General features: G+C 43.7%; 1 long non-coding RNA gene across 2 annotated transcripts in view; it reads left to right on the top strand.

The window, feature by feature from the left end:
• The first annotated feature begins 848 nt into the window (after positions 1–848).
• LOC139828645 (uncharacterized) overlaps positions 849–26849 on the top strand; it is an 85065-nt gene continuing 59064 nt past the window's right edge. For both annotated transcript variants that reach the window (XR_011740533.1, XR_011740534.1), the window contains exons 1-2: positions 849–943; positions 22249–22407. This is a non-coding gene — a long non-coding RNA (uncharacterized lncRNA). The remainder of the gene's footprint in view (positions 944–22248; positions 22408–26849) is intronic.

The raw sequence follows: 26849 nt of genomic DNA, 5'->3' as shown, positions 1-26849 counted from the left end.
GCAACAGCTGCCAAGAAGCCAAGAGTTGGTCGTGTGTTTCTTATTGAAGCAAAATGTCCATGAGGCCAAGAGCCACAGTCATCTACTACACCACCCCAAATCCTCTCAAGCCAGGACCATACTTGTCCTCCTAGGGTCTAGGTCTAGGGCTCACTAAGGCTGCCAAGCCCTGAGTGTGTTCACCAAGACGTGTTCCTCTTCAGTATGGATGTGCTTGAGCTGAAGGCCCTATAGCACCCATACCCTGCTCATTTCACCACAGATGGGCAAATTGCACCTTCTCCATCACACCACCTCCAGCAGCACCAAGCAGATTATATACAGATATGAGTGAGACAGCTGGGAGCCCCGTATATTTTTCAGATTAATTTTTATCGGCTAGCACATTGGCCTGAGAAACAGTTCTGAATATTGTGAATAATCGTCTAACGCGTCCCTTTTTCAGGCTTGTGCTTTTATCATTAACACCTCCGATTAGCAAAAACTCAGTCTGAGATGTTCCTTTGATTTAAAAGGTTATAAATTTTGGATGCAATGTCAGAGAATGAATTTTACAACACAGCTGAGCTGTGGACTAATTAAAAGACTACCCCAGTACTCTTCTCACCCAATAGATCTCAGATTTGTGACAGCCTTCAAGAAAAGTCATGAATTATGCCACGTGCACCATATGCAAGCTATTGATCTCTCTGTGTGTACATATGCTGTGTGTGTGTATGGGCTACAGCCCATGTTCATGATGGCTTCTTCGCAACTGTGTGCACAGATGAAATTTTCTTATACCACAGAATTTATAGCAGTACAATTAACGATCACAGTCATTTTGTTTCCTTGCCACTACAGGATTATACTGCTGTTTAACTCCAGATGTTCTAGAAGTCAGAGCCGAATATTAGGCTTCAGAAGAAGAGGCTTCACCTGCTCGCGTTGTTCTGGTTCAGAGGTGAGATTTATCTATCATTGAGCTGTTGCTTAGGTCCTGATCAAGGTACACTGACCTTGTTGATTCTGTATAATTTAAAGTGAAAATGGGAAAAATGCTTATATTTCACTCAACACCACGCTTTGAGCGGTCCCTTATCCTTTTGGCTTGGGAGTCAATGTTTTGTGGTCAGAAGCAGTGTCCTCCTCGGTGTTCCATGTGACACAGAAAATCAGAATGTCTCTAAACTGACTTATGCTTTCTGGGGAGGTGTGAAATGACTTTCTGCTTGCCAGTATCATTTCCTAAGGCAATATCTGCAAAGGACAAGCTTCTCTTGACTATTAGCAAAGCAAATATGTAAAGAACAAAAGGGCAATGTAAGTTTGCGAAACAAGATCTGGGGTGACCAGGAGAAAGTGGGAAATTATATCAACTGGCTTTAGCTAGTAAAACCCAAAGGTAAAATCTCTGAAGTTTCACAGACCTGTCTTTGATTTTTCTCAATTGTTCTTGTTGTGGCTGTTGACCTCAGTAGATTTGGGAGTAGATCAAAAGGGAAAGAGAGGGACGGTTTCCCCCCTACACATGCAAAATTAGGGATTCATACCAAGATAGATGACCTAGATCTGGATGAGAGGGAATTTGTGGTTGAGAGTATTCATTTTAAAAGTCTTATACAGTATTAGGTTTGTGTGAACTCCCAGTGTAATAAAGGAGAATTGTATAAGCATTGGCAGGAACATATGACTAGGACTCTGTTTTGATGAAAGAAACTGGAAACATACACTTAGGTTTTCTACTAGTTGTAATTATCTGGCTGTATTGATCCTGGTGTTAATGTTATCTGATGGGTAGGGTGTGAGCAAGGATCAGGTTCAGTCGATGAATTAAAACTGTTGAGTGTCGGCTCTAATTTACACACATACAATTAAAAAATTGTCCTCCTGCAACTGCAGAGCTCCCTGGGGCTGACACAGAGAGGCAGCATATGGAGCCCGAGCAGCAGGAAAGGAGGCACCTGGTGCTTGGCGTTGCTGCTCTGTGTTATGCAAATATCTGGGTTACGAAAGAAGGAAACGAGGGCAGAATAAATTGGGGGGTCTGGTCTCTTCTGCAGGCACACATAAACCCTTTGGTGGCATTAATGAAATTGACAGACTTGTGGAAAGGAGCACAAGCTCCTCAGCTCTGATTTTAGTCCTACAAGCGTAAAATACCTTGAAGGCAGGAGATGGTGATTACTGCAGTTCACACGTGAGGCTTTGCACAGCCAGTGCCTCTATGCAGCCTGCACAGTAACATGTTCTGTTCCATGCCCTCCAAGACCACAACCAGAGCCAAACTACAAGAAATAGCAGTTTCAGTGAACAGGGGTCTTGGCAACAAAACATTATTCTTTCTGGAAGCAAGCCTGTCCCTGCTGAGCTCTTACATAGGGAGGAGACGGAAAGAGAAGCAGGACATGATACCCCTCATGGTCATGTTGTGTATCCCATAAGAACACTGCTGTGCTGCATGGACAAAATTCAGAGAGGACCCAACCCATCCCCTTCAGGCAGCTCACCCCTCACCCCCAGGCACTCGCCAGTGGCTGCTCGTCAGCTGAAGACTTTTCTGCAGGGTTTCCAGTGAGGGCCTCATGGTGAGATGTTTCTGGGAAGCTTCAGCAAGCAGGGTTGCTGCACCTTGGTCCCTACCAGCCTCAGTGCTTGCTCTCCTTTTTCAGTTTTTTGGCCTTGGACCTCTGGCTGATTGTCACCCTCCTCTTCCTCTCTCTGTCTGGCAGAAAATACAAGGGAGGAGGAAGGTGGAGGGCACCCGAGGCACGAAATGTCCTACTAAGACATTGCCCATCCAGGAGATGACTGTATATCAATGGAGAATGACATTCCAGCAGGGTACAGGTTTCATACCTACCTACTCTGCAGGGAAGATGTGGAAGTCAGTTATCTGTGACCTGCTGAAAGCTCCTCAGAAAAATCATTCACTTTGCTAGGAGCAGTGACAGAGCAGACCTCAAATCCCACCCCACTCCACTGCTGTTGTTTGACTTTGACCACAACTGCTACACAGTTACCTGTCCATTCACAAGCATTTCTTGTGGTCTTATTGGGGTATATCTTGGCATTTGAGAGGTGTCAGTCTGCTAAAATTTAAGTGGCAATAGCTAACCACAGTTAGTTTTATTCTCTGCTAATCATAACATGAAATCATGTGGCTCAATAGTGTAGCTTACCGCTTACCTTCTTTGGGTAACAGCAGAGGACAGTCTCTCTGCTCATTGCTGTAAGGTCCAGGGATCCTGTACTGAGATGCATCAAATGAAGAAAAAAAAAGCAAAACCTCACATCATTATTCATTCCAAAAATGGCAACACCAGGTTTTCTTCTCACCTGATATTTTGAGAAAACACTGCTTTCAAGAGTCAATTATTTTTGCTGGGCCCTTGAAATTCAGTGCCACTCATTTTGGATTTGAAATCTCTCTGTCAAGGCTTAGAGATGGAAATTTCCATCCCTAGACCCTAGAGGGTGTTCAGAGCGGGTGCTGTATTGTATTACCAAAGGACTCGGTTGTCTTGTGTGTATATTCAGTACACTAAGGAAGAGCGGTAATCAATATCTGCAAGATCTACAACATCCTTCTGCAGTGAACTCTACGGCACAAATATTTTCTATCATAATATGCATTTCATACCTATTTTCCCAAATCTTCGAAGTCAGAGGACCAAATCCTTCCTTTAGCAATACTACTATGGAAGCTACTGACTCATACGGATAACTAGAGTGTAGGATTTGGCTTAACTTCTTGGTTTGATGCCGATATAGTATTTCATAGATCTTTTTTAGGTGTTTCCTATTGTCATGGTAACTCCGATCAAAACCCTTTCCGTGAATAGCCCTGTCAATCGCAATACAAGCTCCTGGCTGACTACGGCCTACAGTTCTGCTCCAGCGTGATTTCGCAAGCTTCTCTTATTTGACCTTTCATCTCCTATCTTTCCCCAGATCCCTTATTGCTCAAGCTAGAAATATATCTTTTGTTTTGCAAGATAGCTTTAAAAAGCTCTGTAAGTGATAACTAACAGCCAGATCTTGCAGCTGACTTCAAGGAGAGAGTTGCTTTAGGAGAGATTACAGGCTGTAATAAGCGCTTTTGCACAGCAGAGCACGGACCATGACAAATCCCTATGAGCACTGGCTCTTGCAGAGCCTTGAACTCTGCACCTCCCCAAAACTGCCCTGTAACACGGATCAATAAGCAGAGCCGTAGAGAGAGGTGGGCTCTTAGTAAAGAGAATCCCACTTGTGAAAAACAAATCCCACTGCCAGATACCCCCACAGGGCCTTGGCAGCCGAGATACCGCATGTATCACCAGAATCTACCACCACCTTGCTCGCTCAGCTCTGGGGCAGCTGGGTGGAGAATCCACTTTAGTCAAGGCTGTTAGACTTGGCTTTTTCCATCTGATTTTTTCTAAGGTGTTTGAACAGACACATGGGAAGTTGCAGCACTATGGAAATCAACAAGAGTTTTGCCCTTGGCCTTCTACAGGGCCAGGATTTCACCAGCTGTCTCTAAGGTATCATGCTTACCAGCAGCTGAAATAACTTAGTAAAAATAATATACATTTTGCATATACATCTCATCTGAAATCAGTATCGTTATCGCCAGATGGCAAAAAATCTCATGCCCTAAGGTCAGCCCATCACTAACCCTGGGAACAGAAGAAAGGTCTCTGGAGTTTCCCCTCCCACATGAGAGCCACTGCTACAATTCGTTATTTTAAGCACTTGGAAAAAAAAAATGTAGGAAGGAAGAATAGAAATTACAGGGATAAAAATCATTCTTTATATATACATATACATTATATATGCTATATATATATATATAGTTTTGTCTTGTCTTGTATCTTCAACCCTGCTTTAAATAAAAACTCACAGACTTGTCGGTTTCCATCAGGCAAAGTTGTTATTCGGCTTTAGAAAGAACATCTTGCCAAGTGTTGCAGTTCAAAAATAAGGAAAACAGCTCTGCCAAAATGCAGCAAATGTGATTACACAAAGCCAAGAAGACCATAATTAGATCATTACCATGGAAACAACCTAATTACATGTGTAATGCAGCAAGGTCTGAGCTGCGTATCCGAATGTGTTTTGCTATTGTCTAGCAGGGCCGTAGCACTGCTGTTTGCCTTGTGTCGTTAAGCCACCTTGATCATTTTGGATCGGGTTTTCTTGGAATAAGTCCCCCTCCCCATTATGGAAAGAATTAAACTGTGCATAAAATGACTTGAGCAAGGCTGCCTGAGGCTCGGCACTGTGCACAGGCAAACGGGATCCTGCCTGCACGACCTACAGGGCTGGGCAGCCACGGCTTGGTAGAAACTGTCTTGCACTGAGATCTGGAGATCCCCAGGCGATAGCCTTCAGTCCCTTAGTCACATCCAGGACTTGACATCTGATCATAAGAGCAACCCTGGAAAAAAAATCTGAGCTTGCCAGAGAATTGCTAAATGTTGCTGCCTTCCTCTGTCTTGTATTATTTTCTCCATCATCACAGTAATTCACCAGCAGGACGGTGCTCAATAGAGATGGAATGTGATGGCCAGACAAAGATGCCCAGGGGTCCCTGTGTACTGATCCGCATGTTGCTTTCTTGCATAGCTGGAATACATTGTGGAAATGGGGGTTAAGCAGAGCTGGATTATGATATTGTCTCACTGGTGGAAACCAAATCACTTCTGAAGGACAGTGTCATGGTTCCTTTCTTCAGGCAGAGAAAATGAGGCAAGATGAAAAGACATGCTTGTCAGCTTGGAGGACCAAGGCAGAATTGTGAATAAACTACATATAACCCAAAAGATTTTCAGGGAGCTAAAATCATACATACATGGTTGCATGCCTTGCAGCGTAAAATTAGATGCACAGGGAGAGACAGGGGAGTCATTGATGAACCTCTACTATTATCTCCATAGGCCTACAGCCCACTGCTGTTGCATCATGTGTGTTAAATATGATCCATAGGGTATATACACAAAATGATGGGGAGCGCTGTCACCCCCTTTGATGCACATTGGATTTCTGTGGCCAGACTGATATACCTCACTCAGCAGGAAGGAAAGAGGATGGCTCATTAGCTAAGGGGTACAGTAATAAGGCAAAAGCCAACAGGACTGTCTGGCAGACCTACTGCCTCTGCTAATTAATGAGCAGAGATGGTTGCTGGGACGATTGCAGATGTTGCTGCAAATTATGCCATTGCTATCACTGCCAGCGAGCTCTCACTGCAGCTAGCACATCTCCAGGTGTTCTTGCCACAACAATAGTCCCTGCTGCTCATTTTGTCTCCTTCCAGGGAAAATAAAATGCTTCCTTTTGGTGGGGAGAAATGCTGATACTGAAGAGGTTTTCAAGCCCAGACTCCGCTCCTTTTTTTTTTTTTCTTTTCTTTTCATTTCTGTTCCTCTTGTTGAATTGGTCCCATTATCCTTCTCTGATTTGTCCTCCAACTCTCTTCATTTTCCATTCAAATTGCTTTCCAAACCACAGAATAATACTAGAGAAAAGTGCCTCAAGTGATGTCAATTTCCCTGCTCAGTTTCCCAGCCATGAACACTGAGGATACCTCGAGGAAGCTGCCGAAACCTCTTCACATCTCAGATCTCTCCTTCTCCCCTGATGGGACCATCGGTCCTGCCAACACCAGTGGCAATGCAGACCTGGCTGGTGGGGGAGCGCTCACTCCTCTCTGGCTCTGAACAGGCTGTTTTTCTCACATATATCTACTTTAAAAACTCATCGAAGTTCACTAGGTAAAACCTGATTTTCAACTTTTGCGCCAAGTCAGCGGAACGAAAGAAAAAGAAGAAAAAGCCCAACCCCCCTCTCCACATTCTCCAGTTTTGCTCTGTACGCAAAACCTGTCTGTACGGTTCTGCTGAGCGCCAGTGCCCTACTTTTATCCCTCACATAGCTCAACCAAAAATACACCGAGTTCTCAAGCAAGGCCCCTGCTGAGAAGAGTCTGAGCAAGCAGGCGGTGCTGCAGCCCCAATCCCGGCACAGCACAGCCCGGCCGCATTGTGCCCCGGTGCAATTTATAACAGCCCTTAGCACTAAACGGGATGAGAAGTCAGCAATCAAGAAAATCAATGCTCCTTCTTCCCATCAGCTCAGACAAAATATCCTGACGTGGCGCTGCAAGAAACAAAATTGAAGAAAGATATGAGATAACTTAAGAACTAGTTGCCATTATTACTACTATTAGTGTTATTTATAACGCAGTAGTACTGAAGAAGATCTGCTGGTGTAGAGGATGGCTTTAAGCAATAACATCTGGGGCCCTGAAAATGTTCTGGAAATAAAACCATGACTGAAACTCTTAGTGCTAGACATTGTACACACTTGCTTTACATGCTTAAACAGAAAATAGACTACCATGCTATTTTCGTCTAATTTGTGTGGTCCTGAGAAAGCATAATAAATAAAGGTTAGTGGAACCCAATTTTAAAAGCAGGGGAAGCTAATAGAGATTATTTGTGCTGAACATAGGGCCTATAAATTCTTCTGCTCTGGAAAAAGTGACTGAATTTTAGCAGCTGGCTTCTCAAGTTACCCTAAATAATATTTTTCACAACAGCAGCTTTTTTTAGAGGGCTTCAGCTTGAAGTTCGCTTTAGCTGTCTTCTGTTTAATTTCACATTGCATAAAAGGAAAATGGAAATTATTTGATGAGACCTATGGATTATTTGCAAATAAGGATGTATTTATGTGGATCTAATTTATGGTAGGAATGGCCATTCCTGCTACTACAAGTCAGCTATTTTCACATGCAGGGCATTAATCCTACAGGTTTTTCACACGGGACCATTCTCTGGTCAGAACCATAATTTGGAGGATTTGGGAGAAGACCCCAAATGTTCCATCTGTGGGAATATTAACTTGATAATGCTATTAAATGTGCAAATGTGGCACTTGTCTCCCACCAGGGAGGTAAAACCTGGCTGCGTGTGTTGCTGGTCCCCAGCGCTGCCTGCAGCTCACATGGAGCCTCTGCCTGCGCGGGCTGGTCCGCAGCTCCTCCATCCCCTCCTCCTGCCTCCAGCAGGGTGCTTGCAAGGGACAGACAGACATTTTTCCCAAAGATTTTCAGCAATCTCTTGTTTAAGCAGGAAAATAGGGCTCTGAAGAAAAAAAGCCTGATGGATGATGCACTTCCCAGGGCACTCCCCCTGTTGCAGAAAACACCAGTGGTGCAATTCCCTGGCAGACTAAGTTATGAGTAAAACACTTGCAAAAGACATAAAGGCATAAGCATTTAATTAAGCCTTCAGGAAGCTATTGCATTTTTTTCTTATTAGATATTAATTCCCTGTAAAAGAGAACTTTTGAGCTGTTTTGAGGACACAACTGGCACTCTAATGCCATCTAATTAATTAAAAATTTCATACACATATGTATTAACAGCCTGCTATTATTGCTGAGGACATTTCGCTAGTATTTAAATATATTGAACCAAACATGATTTGCATTTTAACGGCAATGATCCGCACGGCTTCCTGGAAAGGCACGTCTGGTAGATGAAGTCTGACTTTGCCTCCCTGACCTCGATGTCCCGACAGTATGCTGAGGTAGCTCAGCCAGGATTTCACTCCATTAATTGAGAAATGGCAAGGAAACAGTAGAGTTTCTCCCAAAACACTGTACGGACAGGGTATTTTTTGAGTCCATAGGTGACACATGTAATCTTATCAATTGCTCACACCCTCATTAACGTGTCTCTTATCTGCTGAGCTGTCCTTTCTCACCTGTCTTGTTGATTCTTTCGACATATATTTTTATTGGAGATACTAACATGACCCCTGTAATACCTAGAGTCGCAGAGGCAGAGCTGGTAGGAGGTGCAGACATGGGCCACCACTTAGTGCCCTGACTCCAACCTGCATGAGGCGACACCTTGGAGGGCCTCTGGTGCATCCCCATCTTCTTATGGCCCCAAGGTTGTGTCAGACATCTGGGGAGGAAAAGGGTGCCGAAGAGAGAAGGTGGGGTGTGGGTTTTTAACCACAAGAGATGCATCAGTGGGACGTGCTCTCCTTTAAGAATTACCTCAGTTGTTTCAATTTCCAGGATAAATTCCCAGCACTTATGCATTACTGTTCTACTTGTCTAATACAGTTCACATTGATTTTTCCCCTTACTCTCTGCTGACTGTACAGTCTGAAACACCAAAGACCTTAAAGTCAAGGTCAAGCTTTTATTTCCTGAGTAAACAAGCTGGGGAGAAGGGGAGATAGGGAGCAAGTACTTATACAAAAAAAAAGACAGGCCCAGATAACTATGAAACAAATATATTATTTCTAAAATAACTTTCCAAGGAAGAAGACATACAAAAGATAAATCCCTTCAGTTTGAAAATTCTGCATTAAATAAAATCCTTAGTCCAGAGGAATAAATGTTAAGAGGAAACCACTGTGCATGTGACCAAAACAGAGCCATTCTGTAACGTTCAAAGTCAAACATAAACACTGTAGTCCAGGTACAAGGCAGCAATAAAAATGGTTTTCATTTTGCTAGCCAAGCAGCTTATATTTTGCCCGTGCACTGAATGCTTTTATTTCTCATCATCATATCTAAGCATTAATCCCATTACATCAAATTCCCAGTTTTATTTTTAATGAATTAATGACTTCATGTATTATGTTTGCCCATTTGTAATTAGAGGTGAAGTTATGCAGCAAATGGCTGGCTGCTTATCTGTGATTCATGGACTCTCTTGAGCCTGCAAATTTGGCTGGAAACTTGGGAAGAAATTATTTTGGCTAAGGATTTTGGATGCTTCTCGCTTGCGTTGAGCTGAAATACAATGAGTTCAAGTGTTTTGGGGCTTCTGCTTTGGGTTTCTTACAGACAGAGAAATGGGTCAGCATGAAAGTAATTATACAGCAAGGTGAAGGTACAGAAGCTGCCATGTGGGACCGGATCTGAGACCCATCCAGACCCGGTGCTGACATCACCAGCAGATACTTTGCACACTTCAAGCAAGGGCAGCCCCTGCACAAGTACATGTAGACACAATTCTTGTGAGCCTCAGCCCTGTCTCTTAAAGGTAATGGTTATTTCAAAGCCCAAAGTCTGATGCTTTATGCTCTTTCTGATATTTTTCATTAAAATGAGTTAATACGCATACAGTAATAATTGCAACCTGATGCTTGAGATCTTTACAAGCAGTTTGGAACCAAAGGGCCCCAGCTGGAGCTAGCAGTGCGGTTTGGGGACAAAACAAATTATCTTATGCAATTTAGTTCGCCTATTTTCAATGTTAATATAATTAAATGAGACAAAGTCTACAGGGAAAGGTAATACCTTTTATTAGAACTAACTGATCATTTAGGGGGAAAAAAAAAACCAACAAAACAGATATGTTTTCAGGCACAGAAACACTTTTTCAGGCTTATATGCCAAGAAGTTTGTCAGTGTATCAGCTGGTCCAACAAATGATATTACTTCTCTGTATAAATACTACTTCAGTCATATCCTTAGACAATAAGAACTACAATAACACTGCTAATATAATTAAAAGCAGTTGAGGTTGACTGAATGCCCTTTCAGAGCAGAACTGGACATGAAGTTTCCCAAGAATAGTGGGATGGAGCTATGTTGCAGACATAAAAATATTTGTACTTTTCCCCTTATGTTTACTCTGTAATTCTGATTTTATTTACACTAGTAGAAATGGAAGTCACAGGGTGGATACTGGTACAGCCCTCTCCGGGTTTTGCATACATTTTCAAAGCAGTCTTACCACCTTGTAAAATATATCTCTAATGCAGAGGATAAAAGTAGGTCATCCATTTTCTCCAACATCGTGCTATCTTGGTAATATTAACTGAAAGGAACAGAGTGTGCACATTTTATCCAGCATCACCATCACTGTATTCCATCAAATTATGACCCCTTAGTCCTGCCATTGGAGTGATTCCCAGAAAAAGGCAATAATGTAAATGATGTACAGATAAGAAAGGAAAATAATAAAAAAAAAACCTCCTAAGGTGGAAAATGTACTAAAATGTATTGACAATAAGCCAGTTTAGCTTTCCCTGATGCTGTTTATTTACATATTATGTTTTTAAAACAAATTTTCCCAAGGCACCTCACAACTGACTTCACATGCAGATACAAATAGAAATAATTCGTATGTTGCGGTAAATCTTAAAAGCGGCAAATCAAGACTTATAAGGAAGAAGTCAAGACAGGCAAGATAAGAAGTAGAAAATGATTAAACAAAATAATTTTGGAAAATTGGATATTAGAATTTGTGAAAGCAAAACATGCCATTGAAGAGTAAGAAGATAAGGAGTTTTTATGCATGGGATTAGGTGAGGTGTGGAAATAATATCTTCCAGTGTGGGATACAGAAGACAACAAAATGTGTGAGGAAGGGGCTGGAGATTCAGGAAAGCTGGGAAAATAAATGGAGAGAGTTGAGGGGATGTGTACAAATGGTACTTAGCTGGCTGAGATCTGGGTGATGCTGCACCATGTCCAGCACCAGGTGACAGCAGCTCTGCGCCCGGCTGTCCCCAGGGGCCATCGGTGCCTGAAATAACGGCTGCTGCAGGTGCTCCACACAGGACTTCAGATCCCTCTTTTTCCTCTTTTTAAAATAGTGTTTCTAAGCCTGTACTTCTTAGTCACCAAACAAAATTGCAAGCTCCATCAGTTTGGGAGAGACTATGCTGCTGACATGCTCAGAAATGCTTCAAGAAGCCCTAAATAAGCATTGCCAATGTTTATTTCTAAACATCAGAGAACCGGGGAAATAGAGTAGTGCTTTGACTGTTTTGATTTGGAAACATTTGTGCAGATTCAACTCTTGTCTGCAGCACCCTTCTGGGATGAAACCGCATAGGTACAGCAAGTGCAGAGAGAGAATTTGGAGGGGAAATTCCAGAACTGTCTAATTCTGAACAAAAGCCTTTAAAAGAAGTCTGATAAGGCAGAAAGCTTATATTTCAGGTAGCTCACTCCCTGCATAGCCATAACTTTCCTAGAAATCTTACATGATTTTTCTTCTTAACAAAAAACAAAACAAACACAAACATTTAAAACTATTCATCAGTATTTCAGAGCTAACCATGTTTTAGTTTTCCTGAAAGTTATTGGAACTTACTGGTTATAATTGGTTTTCAGATCTCTATTCAATGTTTTCTACTGTCACATTTAATGGAGATAATGTAGAACCAGGTGACTGGCAATCCCTACTGCTACTTCTTTTTATAACCTCAAATGTGAAGGCAGATTTGCCTAACAGGAGGTCCAGCACTCAAATATTTTATAAAAATCTAAAAAGTTCTGAATTTATAATCATTACTATTAATGTAATGATGATTGTGTTATTATTGTTCATTGTTACTATTGATCGTAATTATTAACGTGGCCACAATAAACACAGCAGCACTGGCATAGCCAGGCTGTGACGACAGGTGGTTTCTGCCTGTTCCTAAAGACCTTGCTGTGCTAAAAGCAGATTTTCCAGGTTTTTTTCTTCTGTAATCACTGTGTGGGTGGTTTGCAGCTCCATCCTGCCAGGCTGACCCCACTGCAGCACATGCGGCCATGGTCCAGTGTCTCAGCATCACAGATTAGCCCTGGGAGAAGTGTCAGGAGAGAGTGAGTTATTTGATTTTTTTTCTGCATTCTTTTTTGAATCTAAGGATTATCTACAAGTGGATTGATTTTGAGACTGACGTGGGAAGGAGAAAGTGAAAAATCCCACAAATCAAATTGAAAACCTCTCACTCTTCGATTACAGAATCACAGACTGGTTGGGGTTGGAAGGGACCCCTGGAGATCATCCAGTCCAACCCACCTGCTAAAGCAGGTTCACCAGAGCAGGTCGCACAGGAATGTGTCCAGGTGGGTCTGGAATGTCTCCAGAGAAGGAGACTCCACAGCCTCTCTGGGCAGCCTGTTCCAGGGCTCTGGCACCCTCAAATTAAAGAAATTTTTCATTAGCATCCCTGTATAGGAGCAGATGTTTGTGGAAAACAAATAATAAGGACAGAGAACACCTTTGGAGGAATTTATTACTACATATTTAGAAAACGATGGGTCACTTCAATGCGGTTTGCAAAGTTCTGAACATTTTGAGTATTTATCCAGTGCATGCCACTCTCCAAACCTATTCTGACTTGGCTATGAGCAGCGGCAACACTGCTGTGTACGTATCTTCTGCATTTATATTCCTATCCCTTGCTGGAGCCTGAATAATCCTTCCTCACTGGTGTGATCGCAGCAGAAAACCCAAACTCACCCTTTTTCCCTGAAACATAATTCAATGGGATATTATTTTATAAAGAAGCTATGACTAGAGTATTTTTGTTTCACATGAAAAAGACTGGGATTCAGTAATGCAGGCAGAGCCTCATGGGAATGAAATCTCTGCCTATATTTGGCCACACAAATTTAATTTTTGTTAACCCTAAACTAGAAGGAAAACTCAGTGTATTTAACAGGATTGACTGGCAGAGCTGGCTGCACTGGAGACCACAGTATGATTGCCCTGGGCTGAGAATAATAATAGAACTGGAAATGATTTTTGAATTGTGATGTCCTGGAGAAAGATTTTTCTTAAAGCAGCTACGCGTGCTCTGAGTCACCATGGCTGTGGCCATTGAGCGCCGCACCGCAGATTTGTCACTGCTCCATCCCAGCCATCGAGCGTCAATCTGCACCCAGGGTTTTGATAGGAAACAGAGAGGGGTAGGAGGAAAAGGGAATAAAATAAACAGGAGCAAATGGCACTAGCAATGCACTATGAATGAACCAGAAGCTGCTAACTGCAGTGCTGGGCAAGGCAGTGAAATGCATTTCGATTTCCTGCTCACCACTGTAGCTAAAGCCTCCCTTTTCTCCTGCAGAGCCTAGAAATAGATGTCTGAAGGTTCTTGTGTCACAAAGGGCATGAGAACAACCTATAGGAAATTACTATTTCTTAGGAATTCGTCACAATCCCGAATCTTGCAGCAAACTCCCAAAGGGATGCAGAGAGGAAGGGAAAAAGTACTGGATGTGCTTCTGTGGCAACAAAAAAGAAAATGCTATAATGGCCAGTTTCCAGATAGACCCTAGACAAAAGAGATCAGATCAGTTGAGGAGGCTGAGGCCCAGAAATCAGTGACATTGAAGAGCAGGTGTGTCAGGGGTTGATGGAGCAGGGGCTGAAATCTGGCTCTGCTGCATCCGACGACAGGTTGGACAGATGCTCAGACACTGCTGTAGCTGGGATGCATGAGCATTGGAGGTAGCTCACAGCCCTTTCTCACACACAGGTGAACTATCCTGTCTAGGGACACATCAAACCCCAAAACTCACCTGCTGTTAATGAACAGACTTTTACAGTGTGTGAAGATACTCCCAAGGGTTTGGGTGGCTTTGAGCATCTTGAGGAGTTACAGCATCTGAAGAGCTTCCCCACCATGAGATGTCCATATGGTTCTTTGGCTCCACAGGACACTGGGGCTCACTGTCTGCAGCATCCTAAACGTAACAAAGTTCCCAATGGTTTCAAAGGGTACCTGCTCTGCAGCCAGAGCTGCTGGGGAGGATGTGAGCTTAAATACCAGCAAAGCAAGCGTCTGAGAGCACCAGAACCAGAGCTGAAACCCAGCTGGCCATAAACAGAGCCAGCTCCACAGCCACTGTTTGATCAAAGCTATTTTTGGAACCGAACCGAAACTCACAGGTGGGAAGGGAAGCAGAAAGCAGATAAATTAGCCATTAAAAAGCAGTGTGGCTGCATTGCTGAGCCCTATCAGCCATTTCGGGTGGTGAGTAACAGAGGACATGACAAATCTGTCTTTGTTTTTCTGCTCTCTCGCTGCGCCTGATCAGGAGATAAGACACTGGTGAAGGTTCATTTCACCGGTGAAACACAGAGTTATTCATTAACCTGCTTGGCTAAATAAAGCTGTGATAAGGGTAAAGAGCCCAGCAGGGGACAAGACCAGGTGCATCGGGGCCCAAGGGCAGCTGTGGGGTGGGCAGACACCTCCATGCCCAGGGCCATCGAGTCACCCGTGGTCACATGTACCCGGGGTGCCACTGTGCTTTTGGGCATGGACAAAGCTCCATTTTAGCAACCCCCTTTTTGCACAGTGAAAGTAGAGATGTTGAGTAGCAGCCATGATGCATTGCTTTTTTTAGCAGCTGGAGATGCAACATGAGTGTTAACAGTGAGAGAGGCAGATGAATATGGATTTTTCAGTGTGGTTGTCAAATCCAAGACCAGGGGAAATCAGTAAAACCAAGAATTTTCCTCAACAGGAAAAAAAAAAAAGTTCTTTTTTTTTTTTGTTACATAGTGCTGGTTTAAAAAATCCTTTCCTAAAATTTAGGTCAGTTTTTAAACAACAAAACTTGTTTCAAAACAGAAAGTCAAAATATTTTGTTTTGATGACATTGAAACAACTCCCTATCTCCAAAGCACTTCTTTTGACATGTCAAAATGAAACATTTGTACACTTTCTAATTTTTCCACAAATACTGTTGGTTCCTGCATTTTTCAGTGAACTTATCCATTTGAAAAATGTCACTCAGCTCTAAAAATTACCATAGAGCTACCTCTATTACCACATTATGTCTCATGCAACCGTGCCAAATATGAATTCCACATAAGGGAGCTGGTTAGACTTCAAAGCTGACCGATAAAGCCTGAGAAGGCATAATGCCAATGAAAAGTGTCAAAATGTTACTAAACTTTCCTTTAACCTGCACCAAGGTCCCACTCTGCAGGTCAGCAGTATGAGCCAGGATTACGTGGGTCATCTCGCTGCCTCTGAAGAGCACATATGCAGAAGGCCAAACCATAGCTCATACCCTCTATGCATGTGTTCAGATTAGTGCCTTAATTCTTATTAAAGCAGTCTGTCTAAATCAGGCCTTCCTGGGAAATGCACGATTTTATGGATCATCTTATCGGACCCTGTTGACCTGCAGGTCTGTGTGGGTATCTAAGGAGGCTCTTTGCAGGTTTCTGGGAGGTAGGTTGTGTGGGTTGTAGCTGTAGAATCATGCATAGGCACGAAAATTTGGCAGTCCTCCAGAGCCAGAAGGTACGTGTAAGGAATGATGAGACTGAAACATCCTTCCGCACTGCCCTGAGGAAAAGAGCAGCCCAGAAAGGCTGGTAGGAAGCTGCAGTGCTTGGTGTGACTCTTCTTGTCTCACTTGTCTTCAGAAAGTGTCTTGTAGACTTCTTCTGGGGGTCTGATCATCTCAACTACCTAGTTAAATGTTATTAGTCTGTAAGTGTTGCTGACTTTCGATGGTCCGATTCCTGGTAGCTGGGTGGGTCAGTGGAGCCCAGACTTTGCTGGGGTGGTGGGTTTTATGGAGAGCGGCAGCCAGCGAGGACAAGGGGTGAGAACCTCACCCTTGCTGTCCTCTTCTCAAACGCTCCTTGTCACAGCACCATGGCATGTTCTTCTGAGGCCGCTGTCAGCACACACCAGTGTTCATTAGCTCACACTGATTTAAATATAAATCCCCTCTTTGTTGCTAATCACTCCATTCAGGGATGGAAAGTCCACAGAGACAAAATTGTACCCAGTTAGTCAGCAGGTTTGTGAATATTTTGAGATGTTGGAGGTCATAAGTCAGTTTGCCAGCATTATCTTGATTTTCCTATGGAAGTCTTTACTCAGAAATAGTCTCCAAAAATGCAAGTTTAGCAAAACTTAGAGCTGAAATCATTGGAAAACACTAAAGATACTCATCAAGTTAAATTCACATGAGGGCAGTTACTGTGTAACAGGCAGATGCTTTTTACTACCCTTTATGTTTTAGTGCTTACTCACATCCAGAAGCAATAATACAGGTGAAAGGTTAGAATAAAAATAATAACTTTCTAAAATCAAAATGCAGAATTTCAGTTTTTTATATTCAGATCTATCAGCTGCACATGTGCATTTAGGGGTTTTTCAAACAAATCATGCACGAAAACAGTCTGAAGGGGTTGTTGGTGTCCCAGGGCAGCTGACAAGTGTGGCGTACAGAGGGGGTTTTTTTCAGGGACCTTTTTCCCAAGGGTATAATCTTAGTCATCCTTAGTGGTCAGGGATGCAGGAGATGCCTGGGCTGGGAGCACAGTTTCCTTGTGAAAGACACCAAGAGGATCCACCAATGCTCTTTATCTACCACTTCGCACACACACACACACAATTTGTAGAACTTTGTCTCTGCTCGCTGTGGTCTATTACAGTGATTTATGTGCTGTCTGTCATCTGGAGCACTGGGGGAACACGAGAAGGAAGAGCAATAAACAAATAATCATCAGCAGAGATAAACCAGAAATAAGTCCACAAATGCTACCCCCAAGCAGGCAGCATTATTAAGCTCCCAAGGAAAGAGGCTGGGGGGCTTTGGCAAGAGGTTAAATCCTGTGGAGGATCAGTCCAGCAGGATGATGTTTGAGAGATGAGAGCAAGGCCAGAACAGATTAGCTGCGGACAAGCAAAAAGAAATTTGATATTGGGAAATAGCAAAAGGAGAGCTGCTCATAGGGAGGTAAAGAGGGGAAAGCCTGGAAGAGGAGGGTGGAGGGGAACAAGGCTGGATTTGGGCTCTGGTGCTGAATATGATGGGAGAATTGCATCCCGTTGCCCAAGCAGGCAGGTGGAACAGGTGTTGCATATGGCACAAGGCTGATGAAATAAAAAACAATCCTTCCTTTTTACCTATTAGACAATGCCTTTTAATTCTGTTTTGACACCTCGGGACTCTGTTGTGGTCAAAGTACAACAGCATCCTAGAGGCTTAACCAGGGCTGCAGGAATGGAACATGCGCAGGTATGTGACTGTCACATGTGGACATGGGTGGGCTCGGGAAGGAGTGTGGTGGTAGAAGGGACATCAGAGATGCACCACTGTCCTTATCCACACCGAAAGTGACAGCTGCACAGGTTGTGTGATGGTACCACCGGCAAACAGCAGCACTGTGCTGGCCCTGGGGTCACCACACCCTCCCAGCAACAGCCATGGGTGACCAAACATGGAACTCATCCTCAGCACTCAGCATCCCAATGTGATTGAAAAGAAGGGGAGCTCTTTTAGAGATTAGTGGATAGTAAATTATTCCCTTCATTTGTTATTCGTGATGAATAATGAATTATTCTCATAACATTTACTGTGCTCTTCATTTATTATACAGGACAGGGGAATGTTTAGAAGCTAACTATTGCTAGGAAGTCTCTACACTTGTAAAATATGTCATTTTTTGCATATTTGTTATATCAGTGCCTTAAGTGGAAGAAAGGCTGTTTGTCTGTTCTAGCATGTTTCTGTCCCTCCAACACCTGGTTTCACCACTTGTCCATGGTCAAGACAAACATCTCCCTCACCATCAGCAGCTGAGCTGCTCTGTCCTCTTCGCAGGAGGAGCCCTGGGAGTAGGTCTGGAAAATAAATTGTCACTTCTTCTTGCACACAGCAAAGTTTCATTGGCTGGTGTAGCAGAGATCTGTACCACGCATCACCATGGTCACTGTACCTTCCCCATCACTCTTTCAAGAGGCCACCATGGCTGCCAAGATGTCAGCAGAAGCGGCCAGAGAGAAATCCTGCGCTTCATTGCCATGTGAGCAATGAGCCGGGGGTTGCAAATGTCCATCGTCTGAGAAATACCCAGGGCAACAAACGATGGCAGAGCTCAAGGCCACACATTGCTAGGGAAGCTAGAGACTGGAGTCGTGGGGACCCTGAACAGGGAGAGAGGCTGGGGAAGTCGTTTGTTATTCTTGTAAGTATTGTGTAGTATATTAGGAGACTGAGTAATAGCCTTAACAGCGATCTACCAGCAGCTGTAAATTGTCAGTTGCAGTTGTCAAAACTAACTGTGCTGTGCGGCTGCTTACCAACAGATTTATCCTGGCCATTTATAGTTGATAAATAATTTATCGCTTATTTTGAAAAATGCTTTTAAGGAGACTCGAAACTCCTGCCCAGCTCAGCTCCCCTGGGTGCATGGCACAGCTCCCTGCTGGCCTGCCAGGCCAGCTGTGTCCATGTCCTCCCCACACATGCGTGAGATGTTGTTCTGCCCTTCCCCAAGTGTTCTGCTACAAAAGACCAAGCTGTGAGAAAAGTTGCTGTGTGTTCCGTGGCTTAGCCCCATTTGTTGCTCCCAGCTTGAAAAGGAGCATCATGGACCCAGCCCAGGCTGCCTCTGCCTGGTGAGGCTCTCTCCTGACAGCTTGTGGGTCCAATCATTGAGACACCATTGACCTTGATGGAGTAATATACATTTACAGCAGGAGATGAGCTAGTTCTGTGCTTTCTAATATCCTTCTTATCTATATTATGTGCCTAGTATCAGTGTCTTCTTGTGGCCTCCAGTGATACCCTTACATATCCCTGGATAACTGTTACCAGAGCTAAGACTGTGAGAGGTTTATAAACCCATGGGGAAAGATAGTTCAATGCCATGTTTCTGAATAATTGATTATCACATGCTTCAGTATAAAACTGATCTTCAGTGATACCCTTTTGGCTGTGTTTCATCATCCCTTTTCGTTTTATTTTGATTCCCCAGCAGAAATCTCTCTCCACTAGCTGCCTTTGTAACCTGGTAGGAGCATTGTGAGCTGCCAGTAAATGATCTGTTATTTTATTTTTCATCCTTGTAGTGGTAAATTATTGTGTCAGCACAGAGACGATGCAGGTGACTAACCTCATAAAATGTAGTAAATGATTAATAAAATCTCAAATAACAATAGCTCCATTGGCAGGTCATAACTTGCCACTCTTGAGCAGACCGCATGCCTTTAGAGGACACCGGCTGATTGCTCAGTGGGGGAGATTCTTTTAGCCATGAGTCAACATAGAAATGTCAACCTAGGGACAGCTTGTTAGCATTGACAAGAAGTACATCAGACCTTGATTTTCAGCCATAGGGAAGTCCCACTGTGCTGAGTGATTTCAGCGTGGGCTGGAGTCCCACAGGCATGGCACTGCTGTCCCCTCCCACACACCTGGGACACTGTCCTTGCTGAGCCACAGCCACCGAGGAGCACAGGCTTCAGCATCTGGGCAGGGGGACATGTGTGAGCATGGTGGGATGCTCACAGGTGTGGGTGACGGAAAGATGCTTTGCTAAACTGCAGCTGTGGTCCCAGAGACCCAGAACAACTACTCCCGTAAACCCCCATTTTTTTTTTATTTTTCTTTTTAAACAGGGACAATTACCCTTGGTAAGGTTAAATTATCCACTACAGGTGGAATGAATGCTAAGCTGAAGCATGATCTTAGCAGATTTCAGAGGCGATGAAGTTTACACATACAATGACAAAAGTGGTCCTCTGTTCCTCAGATGTTTCTGCAGCAGCACAACTGTTTGGTGGGCACTCAAGTGCTGAACGGGAACAGACATCCACCATCAGAAATTAGTTGCCTGGATCCTTGCCTGCTCTTCCCAGTGGGAAGTTGCCCATAGGCTGGACCACCAGCCAGCAGGACTGGGAAAGGTGCACACAGGAAGAAGCTTTCTGTCCGTATTTATTTTTATAGCACCTCAGCAACTCAGTGCTACACAGGCTGTGCTTCAGCTGCATCCCCATTGGTTTGCCATTTTCCTTCACAGACATAGTATTCTTGCAGTCCACAAAATAAATGTCTTTCTTGAAGCAACTGTTTATTCCCTGAAGACACCAAGCAGGACAGAAACCTCAGAGAAAGGGAAACAAACTGTACTTTTCCATGTAACTCCAATTATTAATATTCCAGTATTGGCCAAGCACTCATAGAGCTGTAATGAGAACATCCTCTTATGCGCTGTTTCCAGAATTTATGCACAACAAGCAATACATAAATATCAATTAATGAAGCAACTATGGAAAAATTAATTAAAACATGAGAGGATAGAAGCTTGTATTCAGCCCCCTAAAAAGGAAAGACATGTTCATAAACCCCTCCTTCTGCTCAGAAGAAAGCTCTCAATTCCAGAGGAAGGAAACCATTAATTTTTTTAATTGCACAATACTTTTAAATTAATTTCCATAAGCACCACAAACAGCAAATGGAGGAGGGAAAAATCAAAGATTTCACAATTAAATTAGTACTTGGGAGCTGTCTCTTGCCTGTTGGTTATGATCCAAACTCCCTATATCCCATAACTTGCCTGTGGTGGCAGATGTGCAGACAGCCAGCGGCAGCCTGGCTGTGGTCCTCCAAGAAGTCCGTGATGTCAGGGGTTTGCTAATGGCACCTAAACCTATAAATCCACAGCTATAACCACTAATGCATTAATTAGCCTAAATTAAAAATTAAAATTGTAACACCTGCTGGTGTTTCAGCCACAGTCAGGTTTGCTGGCAGAAGATGGTAAGTGGAGTTGGCCCTGGCTCCAGCACAGCCATGGGAGCCTCTCTATCCACCATCCTGAGATGCAGATCATCTTGCTAGAAGAAACAAGGAACAAAGCAGGTAAACGGGCAAGGAGCAGCTCGTGCACTGGTGGGGCAAAGAGCCGCAGGCCATGCTTGGCAGCCAGCATGGGTAGGCTGGAAAACCTCATGCAACCTGCTCTCCCCACAAGATGACATCTGCAACTGTATTTTCTTTTTTTCCTGCGATCATCCCTTTGGGTCCTTGAAGAGGCGTGAATCATCTTGTGTCAAGGAGCCACCAGCCGGGGTCACAGCCAAGCACTGGACTTGAAGACCATCAGTTACAAACTGCAAAAGGCTCTGATCCTGTTTTTCCTCAGGCTTTTCTAGCTGAGAGAGAGGGATGCCTGTTCACTTTCAGTGGAGAAAACGTGGATCAGTGTGACTGTCTTTCATAGAAAAATAACTGAAAAATAGGACAACTAGACAATGTTTTTGCTGCTTTTCCAAGAAGTGCATAAGACCTGCATCCACAGAGGGGATGAGCACACTAACATAGGATAAATAAAAGCCACACTGTGCTCTGCATGGTTGCATACATATAAATGATTAAAACAGAAAATATTGGAAGCTCAGAGTACTCCAAGTGACCAGTTTAGTGGAAAAGCTCTTCAGTGGCTCCTGAGTACCCCCTCACCTCCCCATGGTGCTATTACAGCAGTGTTTGCTGTACACCCCAGTGTCCTACAGGGACGCTCATTCACGGACACACAGCTTATCTGTGACATTACAAGAACATCAGTGCTAACACTACACACTTACCACCTTTTATCTGAAAGGCTGAATGTGTTGGATCGTCATTAACACTAGCAACCATAATGATACTATTTTATTTCACCAGCACCCAGTGCTGAGGTTTCTGAGTGTTTTTCTTCAGGCAGCACCCTATTGACTTTGTGTGTGGCTGGAGGTTTGCCCAGCTCGACGCCGCACGTCGGTTTGAGCCAGCACTTCAGGAACTGATCAACGCTGCTTTCATCCCAGGAGTTCAAGGTGCTCAGCAAACAGCTGAACTTCATTTGACCTACAGAACAAGGTAGGTTTTACCGCATCTACCTCAGAGATTGGTGAGTGGATGCAGATTTGCTAAAAATCACTGTGCACATGAGCTTGGGTGTCAGGAAAGAACTGCTGAAGGCATTGACCTCCAAGCCATGCCCTGTCCCCAGCTGTCCCCTCCCTGCCGTGCCCAGGCAAAGGCCACACTGTCTTCCTAACGCTTTCCCTCCCTGGCTAGGAGCCACTCTCTGGAATTATTTTGCCTTCTGCATTTACTTATTTAACATCAAAAACACCATCCATTGGCGGCAATAGGTAAAAATAATAACATTTTGCCTGTGGCTTGGGTTTCATCCTCAAAGATCTTTACAAACAGTATGAAATTAATTCTTACAGTGAGCTGGGCAGGTCAGTAACTGTATTAATCTCTATATATATCCCACAAATGGCTGAGGATGATATTCAGGATTTACAACACTGCAAGTGAGAAGTCAGTCGAGACCTGGAGAAGGCAGCAATTGGGTGTTGAGATGAAGCAGGGTGCAGAACTCATTTCCTCATTTAACAGCACTTGTTAATTTTTCTCTTTTATAACCTGCAGCATTATCAGTAGCAAATTACCACTATCAATAACTCGTTAGTAAATAAAATGAAAGACAATGTCGCTGACATCGGTATGAAGCCGTGTCTGAGTGGCTCTGGCTTCTGCTTATTGGGCTTTTAGTATTCATTAAGGCCAGTAAACAGTATGTGTTTAAAATGCTGATCTACACAGCACGTGTTGAACACTCAATCTGCATTAGCTGAGACAGCGGCTTATACCAGCTCCGCTGCCTAACTAACTTGATTTATCATAGTTTCCAAAGCTCTGTTTATGAGGCTCTTTTGTTTGTAACAACTTAATATTTTTTTCACATGGGAGGATTTATCAACATCTGTGCATCACATTGCGTCGGGCGTTTGGGTGGCCTTGATTGTACTTGTAATGCTGGAGGAGATTTGGGGCGGGAAGTCGCTCTGCTTTCCTGTGACTGCTTTCTTAATGACAGCTAATTTAAAAGGTGGTGCTTCCTCTGGTCGTTAGTCTTGATAGAAGGAAAAGCACGTTATCATTTCCTCTCCTGTCCTTTCTCCGTCTGGTTGAGCAAAAGGAGCACAGGCAGCAAGAAGAGCAGTCGGGCTGGGGAACTCCCCGCCACGGGCTGCCAGCCAGGTCGAGCGGCAGATGAAAAGATGGGTTGGAAATCAGTACTGATAAAAAACCATCTTTGTGCATGTCACCAGACACTGAGTACGCGGGACAATGTTCTGGCATTGAGTGTGTCCTTTCCAGCCAGCTTGACCCTGAACAGATAAGATATCCTGTGCTGTTCTGGCTGCTCTTATCTCTTAAGGCTGCAGCCTCATCACATCAAGGATACACAGAAACTGTTCCTTAACCCATGTACCTGTGACATTTTAACCTGGCGCCTTCAAAACCTGGCTCACGCTCTCCCAAAAGCATGATCTCAGAGACAGCTTGTTCCAGGCACATTGCTATTAGGCAAAGACTGGTCAACTTATAGCAGTTTAATGATATAATTAAGCTTCTTCCAGTGGCCTTGGGATCCCCCCTGGCCTCCCTTTTGCAAACCAAGGTAGCTCCCTGGGAAGGAAATCCCTTATAGAGAAACTGTCTATAAACATAATCTGTGGCTTTGGGTTTTTTTCAAAATCAGGAAAAAACAAACAAAAAAAGCTAAGTATTAAAACATCAGAAGCTTTCTCTGATACGAAGTTATGCCCAGTTTTACCAGATATATGTGTGGTTTCCTACTTATCTGCCTCTGAGGGTGCAAGACAGACACCAGTGTCTCCAGAGAGGGTGGGACAGAAACATCTCGTAACGTAGTTGTGAAATGCTGTGGACTTGGAGCCCGCAGGTTCTTTTGGGTCTCACTGATGGCATTTGGAGCCTATGTCCATGGGAGATATGAACCCAAACTTTCGGGATCCCCACAGCACCTGCCTTGAAAACCCTATAAGCCAGTGGTACCTTTTCAGGCCCTCATGCTGCCCAGCTCCTTGGCTGGTTTAACTCTCTGGCAGGAGAGCATCTTCTGTCTGAGCCATGTCCTTGACCCAGCAAACACATCTCTGTTCCCATGCGAGGAGGAGTTTCCACTGCTGTGAGCTGGGCTCATGGCTGTTTTGCAATAGCAGTATGTGAGAATGAAAATTCCAAGTTCCTGGAATAAATGTAGGGTTTTTTTCAGGGTAATTGGAGTATTTCTGTGGAGGAGGTGCTCCTCCCTGCGCTGTCTATTTCTTTGCATGCCTTGAAAGCTGCCTTTGAAAAGTCTGCATATACTTCATATCTTTACACTGTAGGATCCAGATTTTGATCCTCAACAGAATGCCATTGTTGTTGTTTTTATTGCCATCATCTGTTTCTATGTTCACTTGGAGAACTCTAGGGTCTTCAGTTCTTAAGTTCAGAGCATGGCACACTGTAATGAAGTGATTTGTTATAAAGTTACACCTCAGAAAAAAACAAAGGGTGGCACATGCACAATACCAGAGAAATCCTTGATGTATTCCTTTTAAAAGTGATATCAATGGTGATATCTAGTATAAGCAATTTCTGCTTGGACTGGATAGCAGAGGTTTCTCTATTCTCAAGCAGATTAATAGGTCTGATTTTTCTGTCTGTTCTCAGTAATTTAGGATAAATGAAAAGTGCACAGGTACTTCTTTCACCATTAGGACAATTCCTAGTTAATGGGAAATTTCTTTGGCTGGACCATAGGCAAAAAACAGACCAAGGAAGAACACCATTCTTCTGCCTTGGAAAAAAAATGTATTCCGTGTTTCCATTCAGAAACCAACCAGCCCATGTGAGGAGGTCGCCTTCAAGCCGCACAAGGCCCCAGTGAGGGGAACAGGCAACCAAGGTGCTGCTCATCTGATTTCATATATCTTCATGCATTAGATCAGTGTTACAGCGATGGTAGCAGTAGTTCTTTTGTAAACACACTTTACTGGGTCACACAGCGCATTTGTTTCCAATTTACTTATTCCTGGAATTTGGCATATAACTTCTGATCCACGGCATCTGTGGAAAGTTTTATTGGAAGGGGAAAAGTAGTGTATAAGAGTCAACAGTCCTGGATTTGATTCCTGGCTCGGCCGCTAACTCAGGCCATCGTTATGCAAACAGCCACTTGGTTATCTGGCTTCATGCATAAAGACTTGCATGTCGTGCAGGACTGGGGCAATAATACAGGACTCTGGGGGAACATCTCTCTGTCTCTCCATTTACCCACATATAAAATATCTCTAAGAGTACTTCTCTCCCAAGGTTGAGCTGACATTTATGGGTTTGCTTGGAATTCTTGGAGGGGAAGTGCTATTAAAGCACAGCGAATGATTATTAACTGATGGAAAGATATTTTAATGAAATATGCTGGCAAGCTTCCCTTTACTGTACAGTGCCAGTGTTAAATAGGCTGCTTGAAGAGCTGCAAATCTTTCCTTTCTGAGTGACTGGCTGAGAAATACTCAGAGCTGCTTCCCCCAGCAGATTTGTTGCTAGGTCCTTCTTGTTTCTTGCCATCTCTCCTTCATATCTTCCCCAATAAATTCAGCATTAGCTCAAAAGCTGACGGAATCCACAGTTGTAACATGTAATCCTCACTCAAGTTTCTCACCATTGGGAAGCGTTTCTCTGGGTGGTCCTAATGAAATGTACTGCCTTTACATAACCAGCCCCAAAAGCTCAGCCAACTCTGTCTTCCAAAAGCTTTCACTGGTGCCAACCACTCTGTGGCATCTGTGCCTTGGCTTAGCCCACACAGGATAAAAAACAGTGAGGGAATGTGATAGGAATCAGAAGAGATGCAATTTTTGATCAAGATGAGCTTCTTGGGAAGCATCGGTGGCACTGGTGACACAAAGCTGAGCTGAGGTCTGAGACCATCACCCTAGTGTGAGGTGAATTCCTCACCTGCCCAGTCCCTGGGCATGGTCCTTTGTTGTGAGATTTGAGGTGATTTCACTCATGTGAAATCATTTTTTGTCCACAGAATGCATGAGGAAGCTGTGGTTGCTTATGAGGGCTGATAGGAAGACTTGCATCAAGCGGTCAAGCTCTCCCCAGCCCTTGGAGCAGCTGGACTCGAGATAGGAAACTGCTGCAAGTTGTCCCCATGGGCACTTTACCAGACACTATTTCCTTATGAATAATCTTTTTTTTGCTGGAGTTGGACCTAAATGTGCTCTTCTGGGACAACCATTCCCCTGAGCTGTCCCATCCAGAAGCAATATGTCCTCACTGCCAATGACCCCTGTGGACTGAGAAGGCCCCCATGCAACCCACCCAAATATTCCTGCAACCAGAATATAGCCATGTCCTCAGCATCATCAGGGGTAGTAGATGCTTTTCTTCAAACACTTTTTCCCTAGGTCTGTTGAAAGAGATGACTTTGGAGGAATGCCCTG

The sequence above is a fragment of the Patagioenas fasciata genome, chromosome 9, assembly GCF_037038585.1.
Source record: "Patagioenas fasciata isolate bPatFas1 chromosome 9, bPatFas1.hap1, whole genome shotgun sequence".
Classification (NCBI taxonomy): domain Eukaryota; kingdom Metazoa; phylum Chordata; class Aves; order Columbiformes; family Columbidae; genus Patagioenas; species Patagioenas fasciata.
Note: the sequence above shows the minus strand (reverse complement) of the source record. Positions and strands in the feature narration are given on the sequence as shown.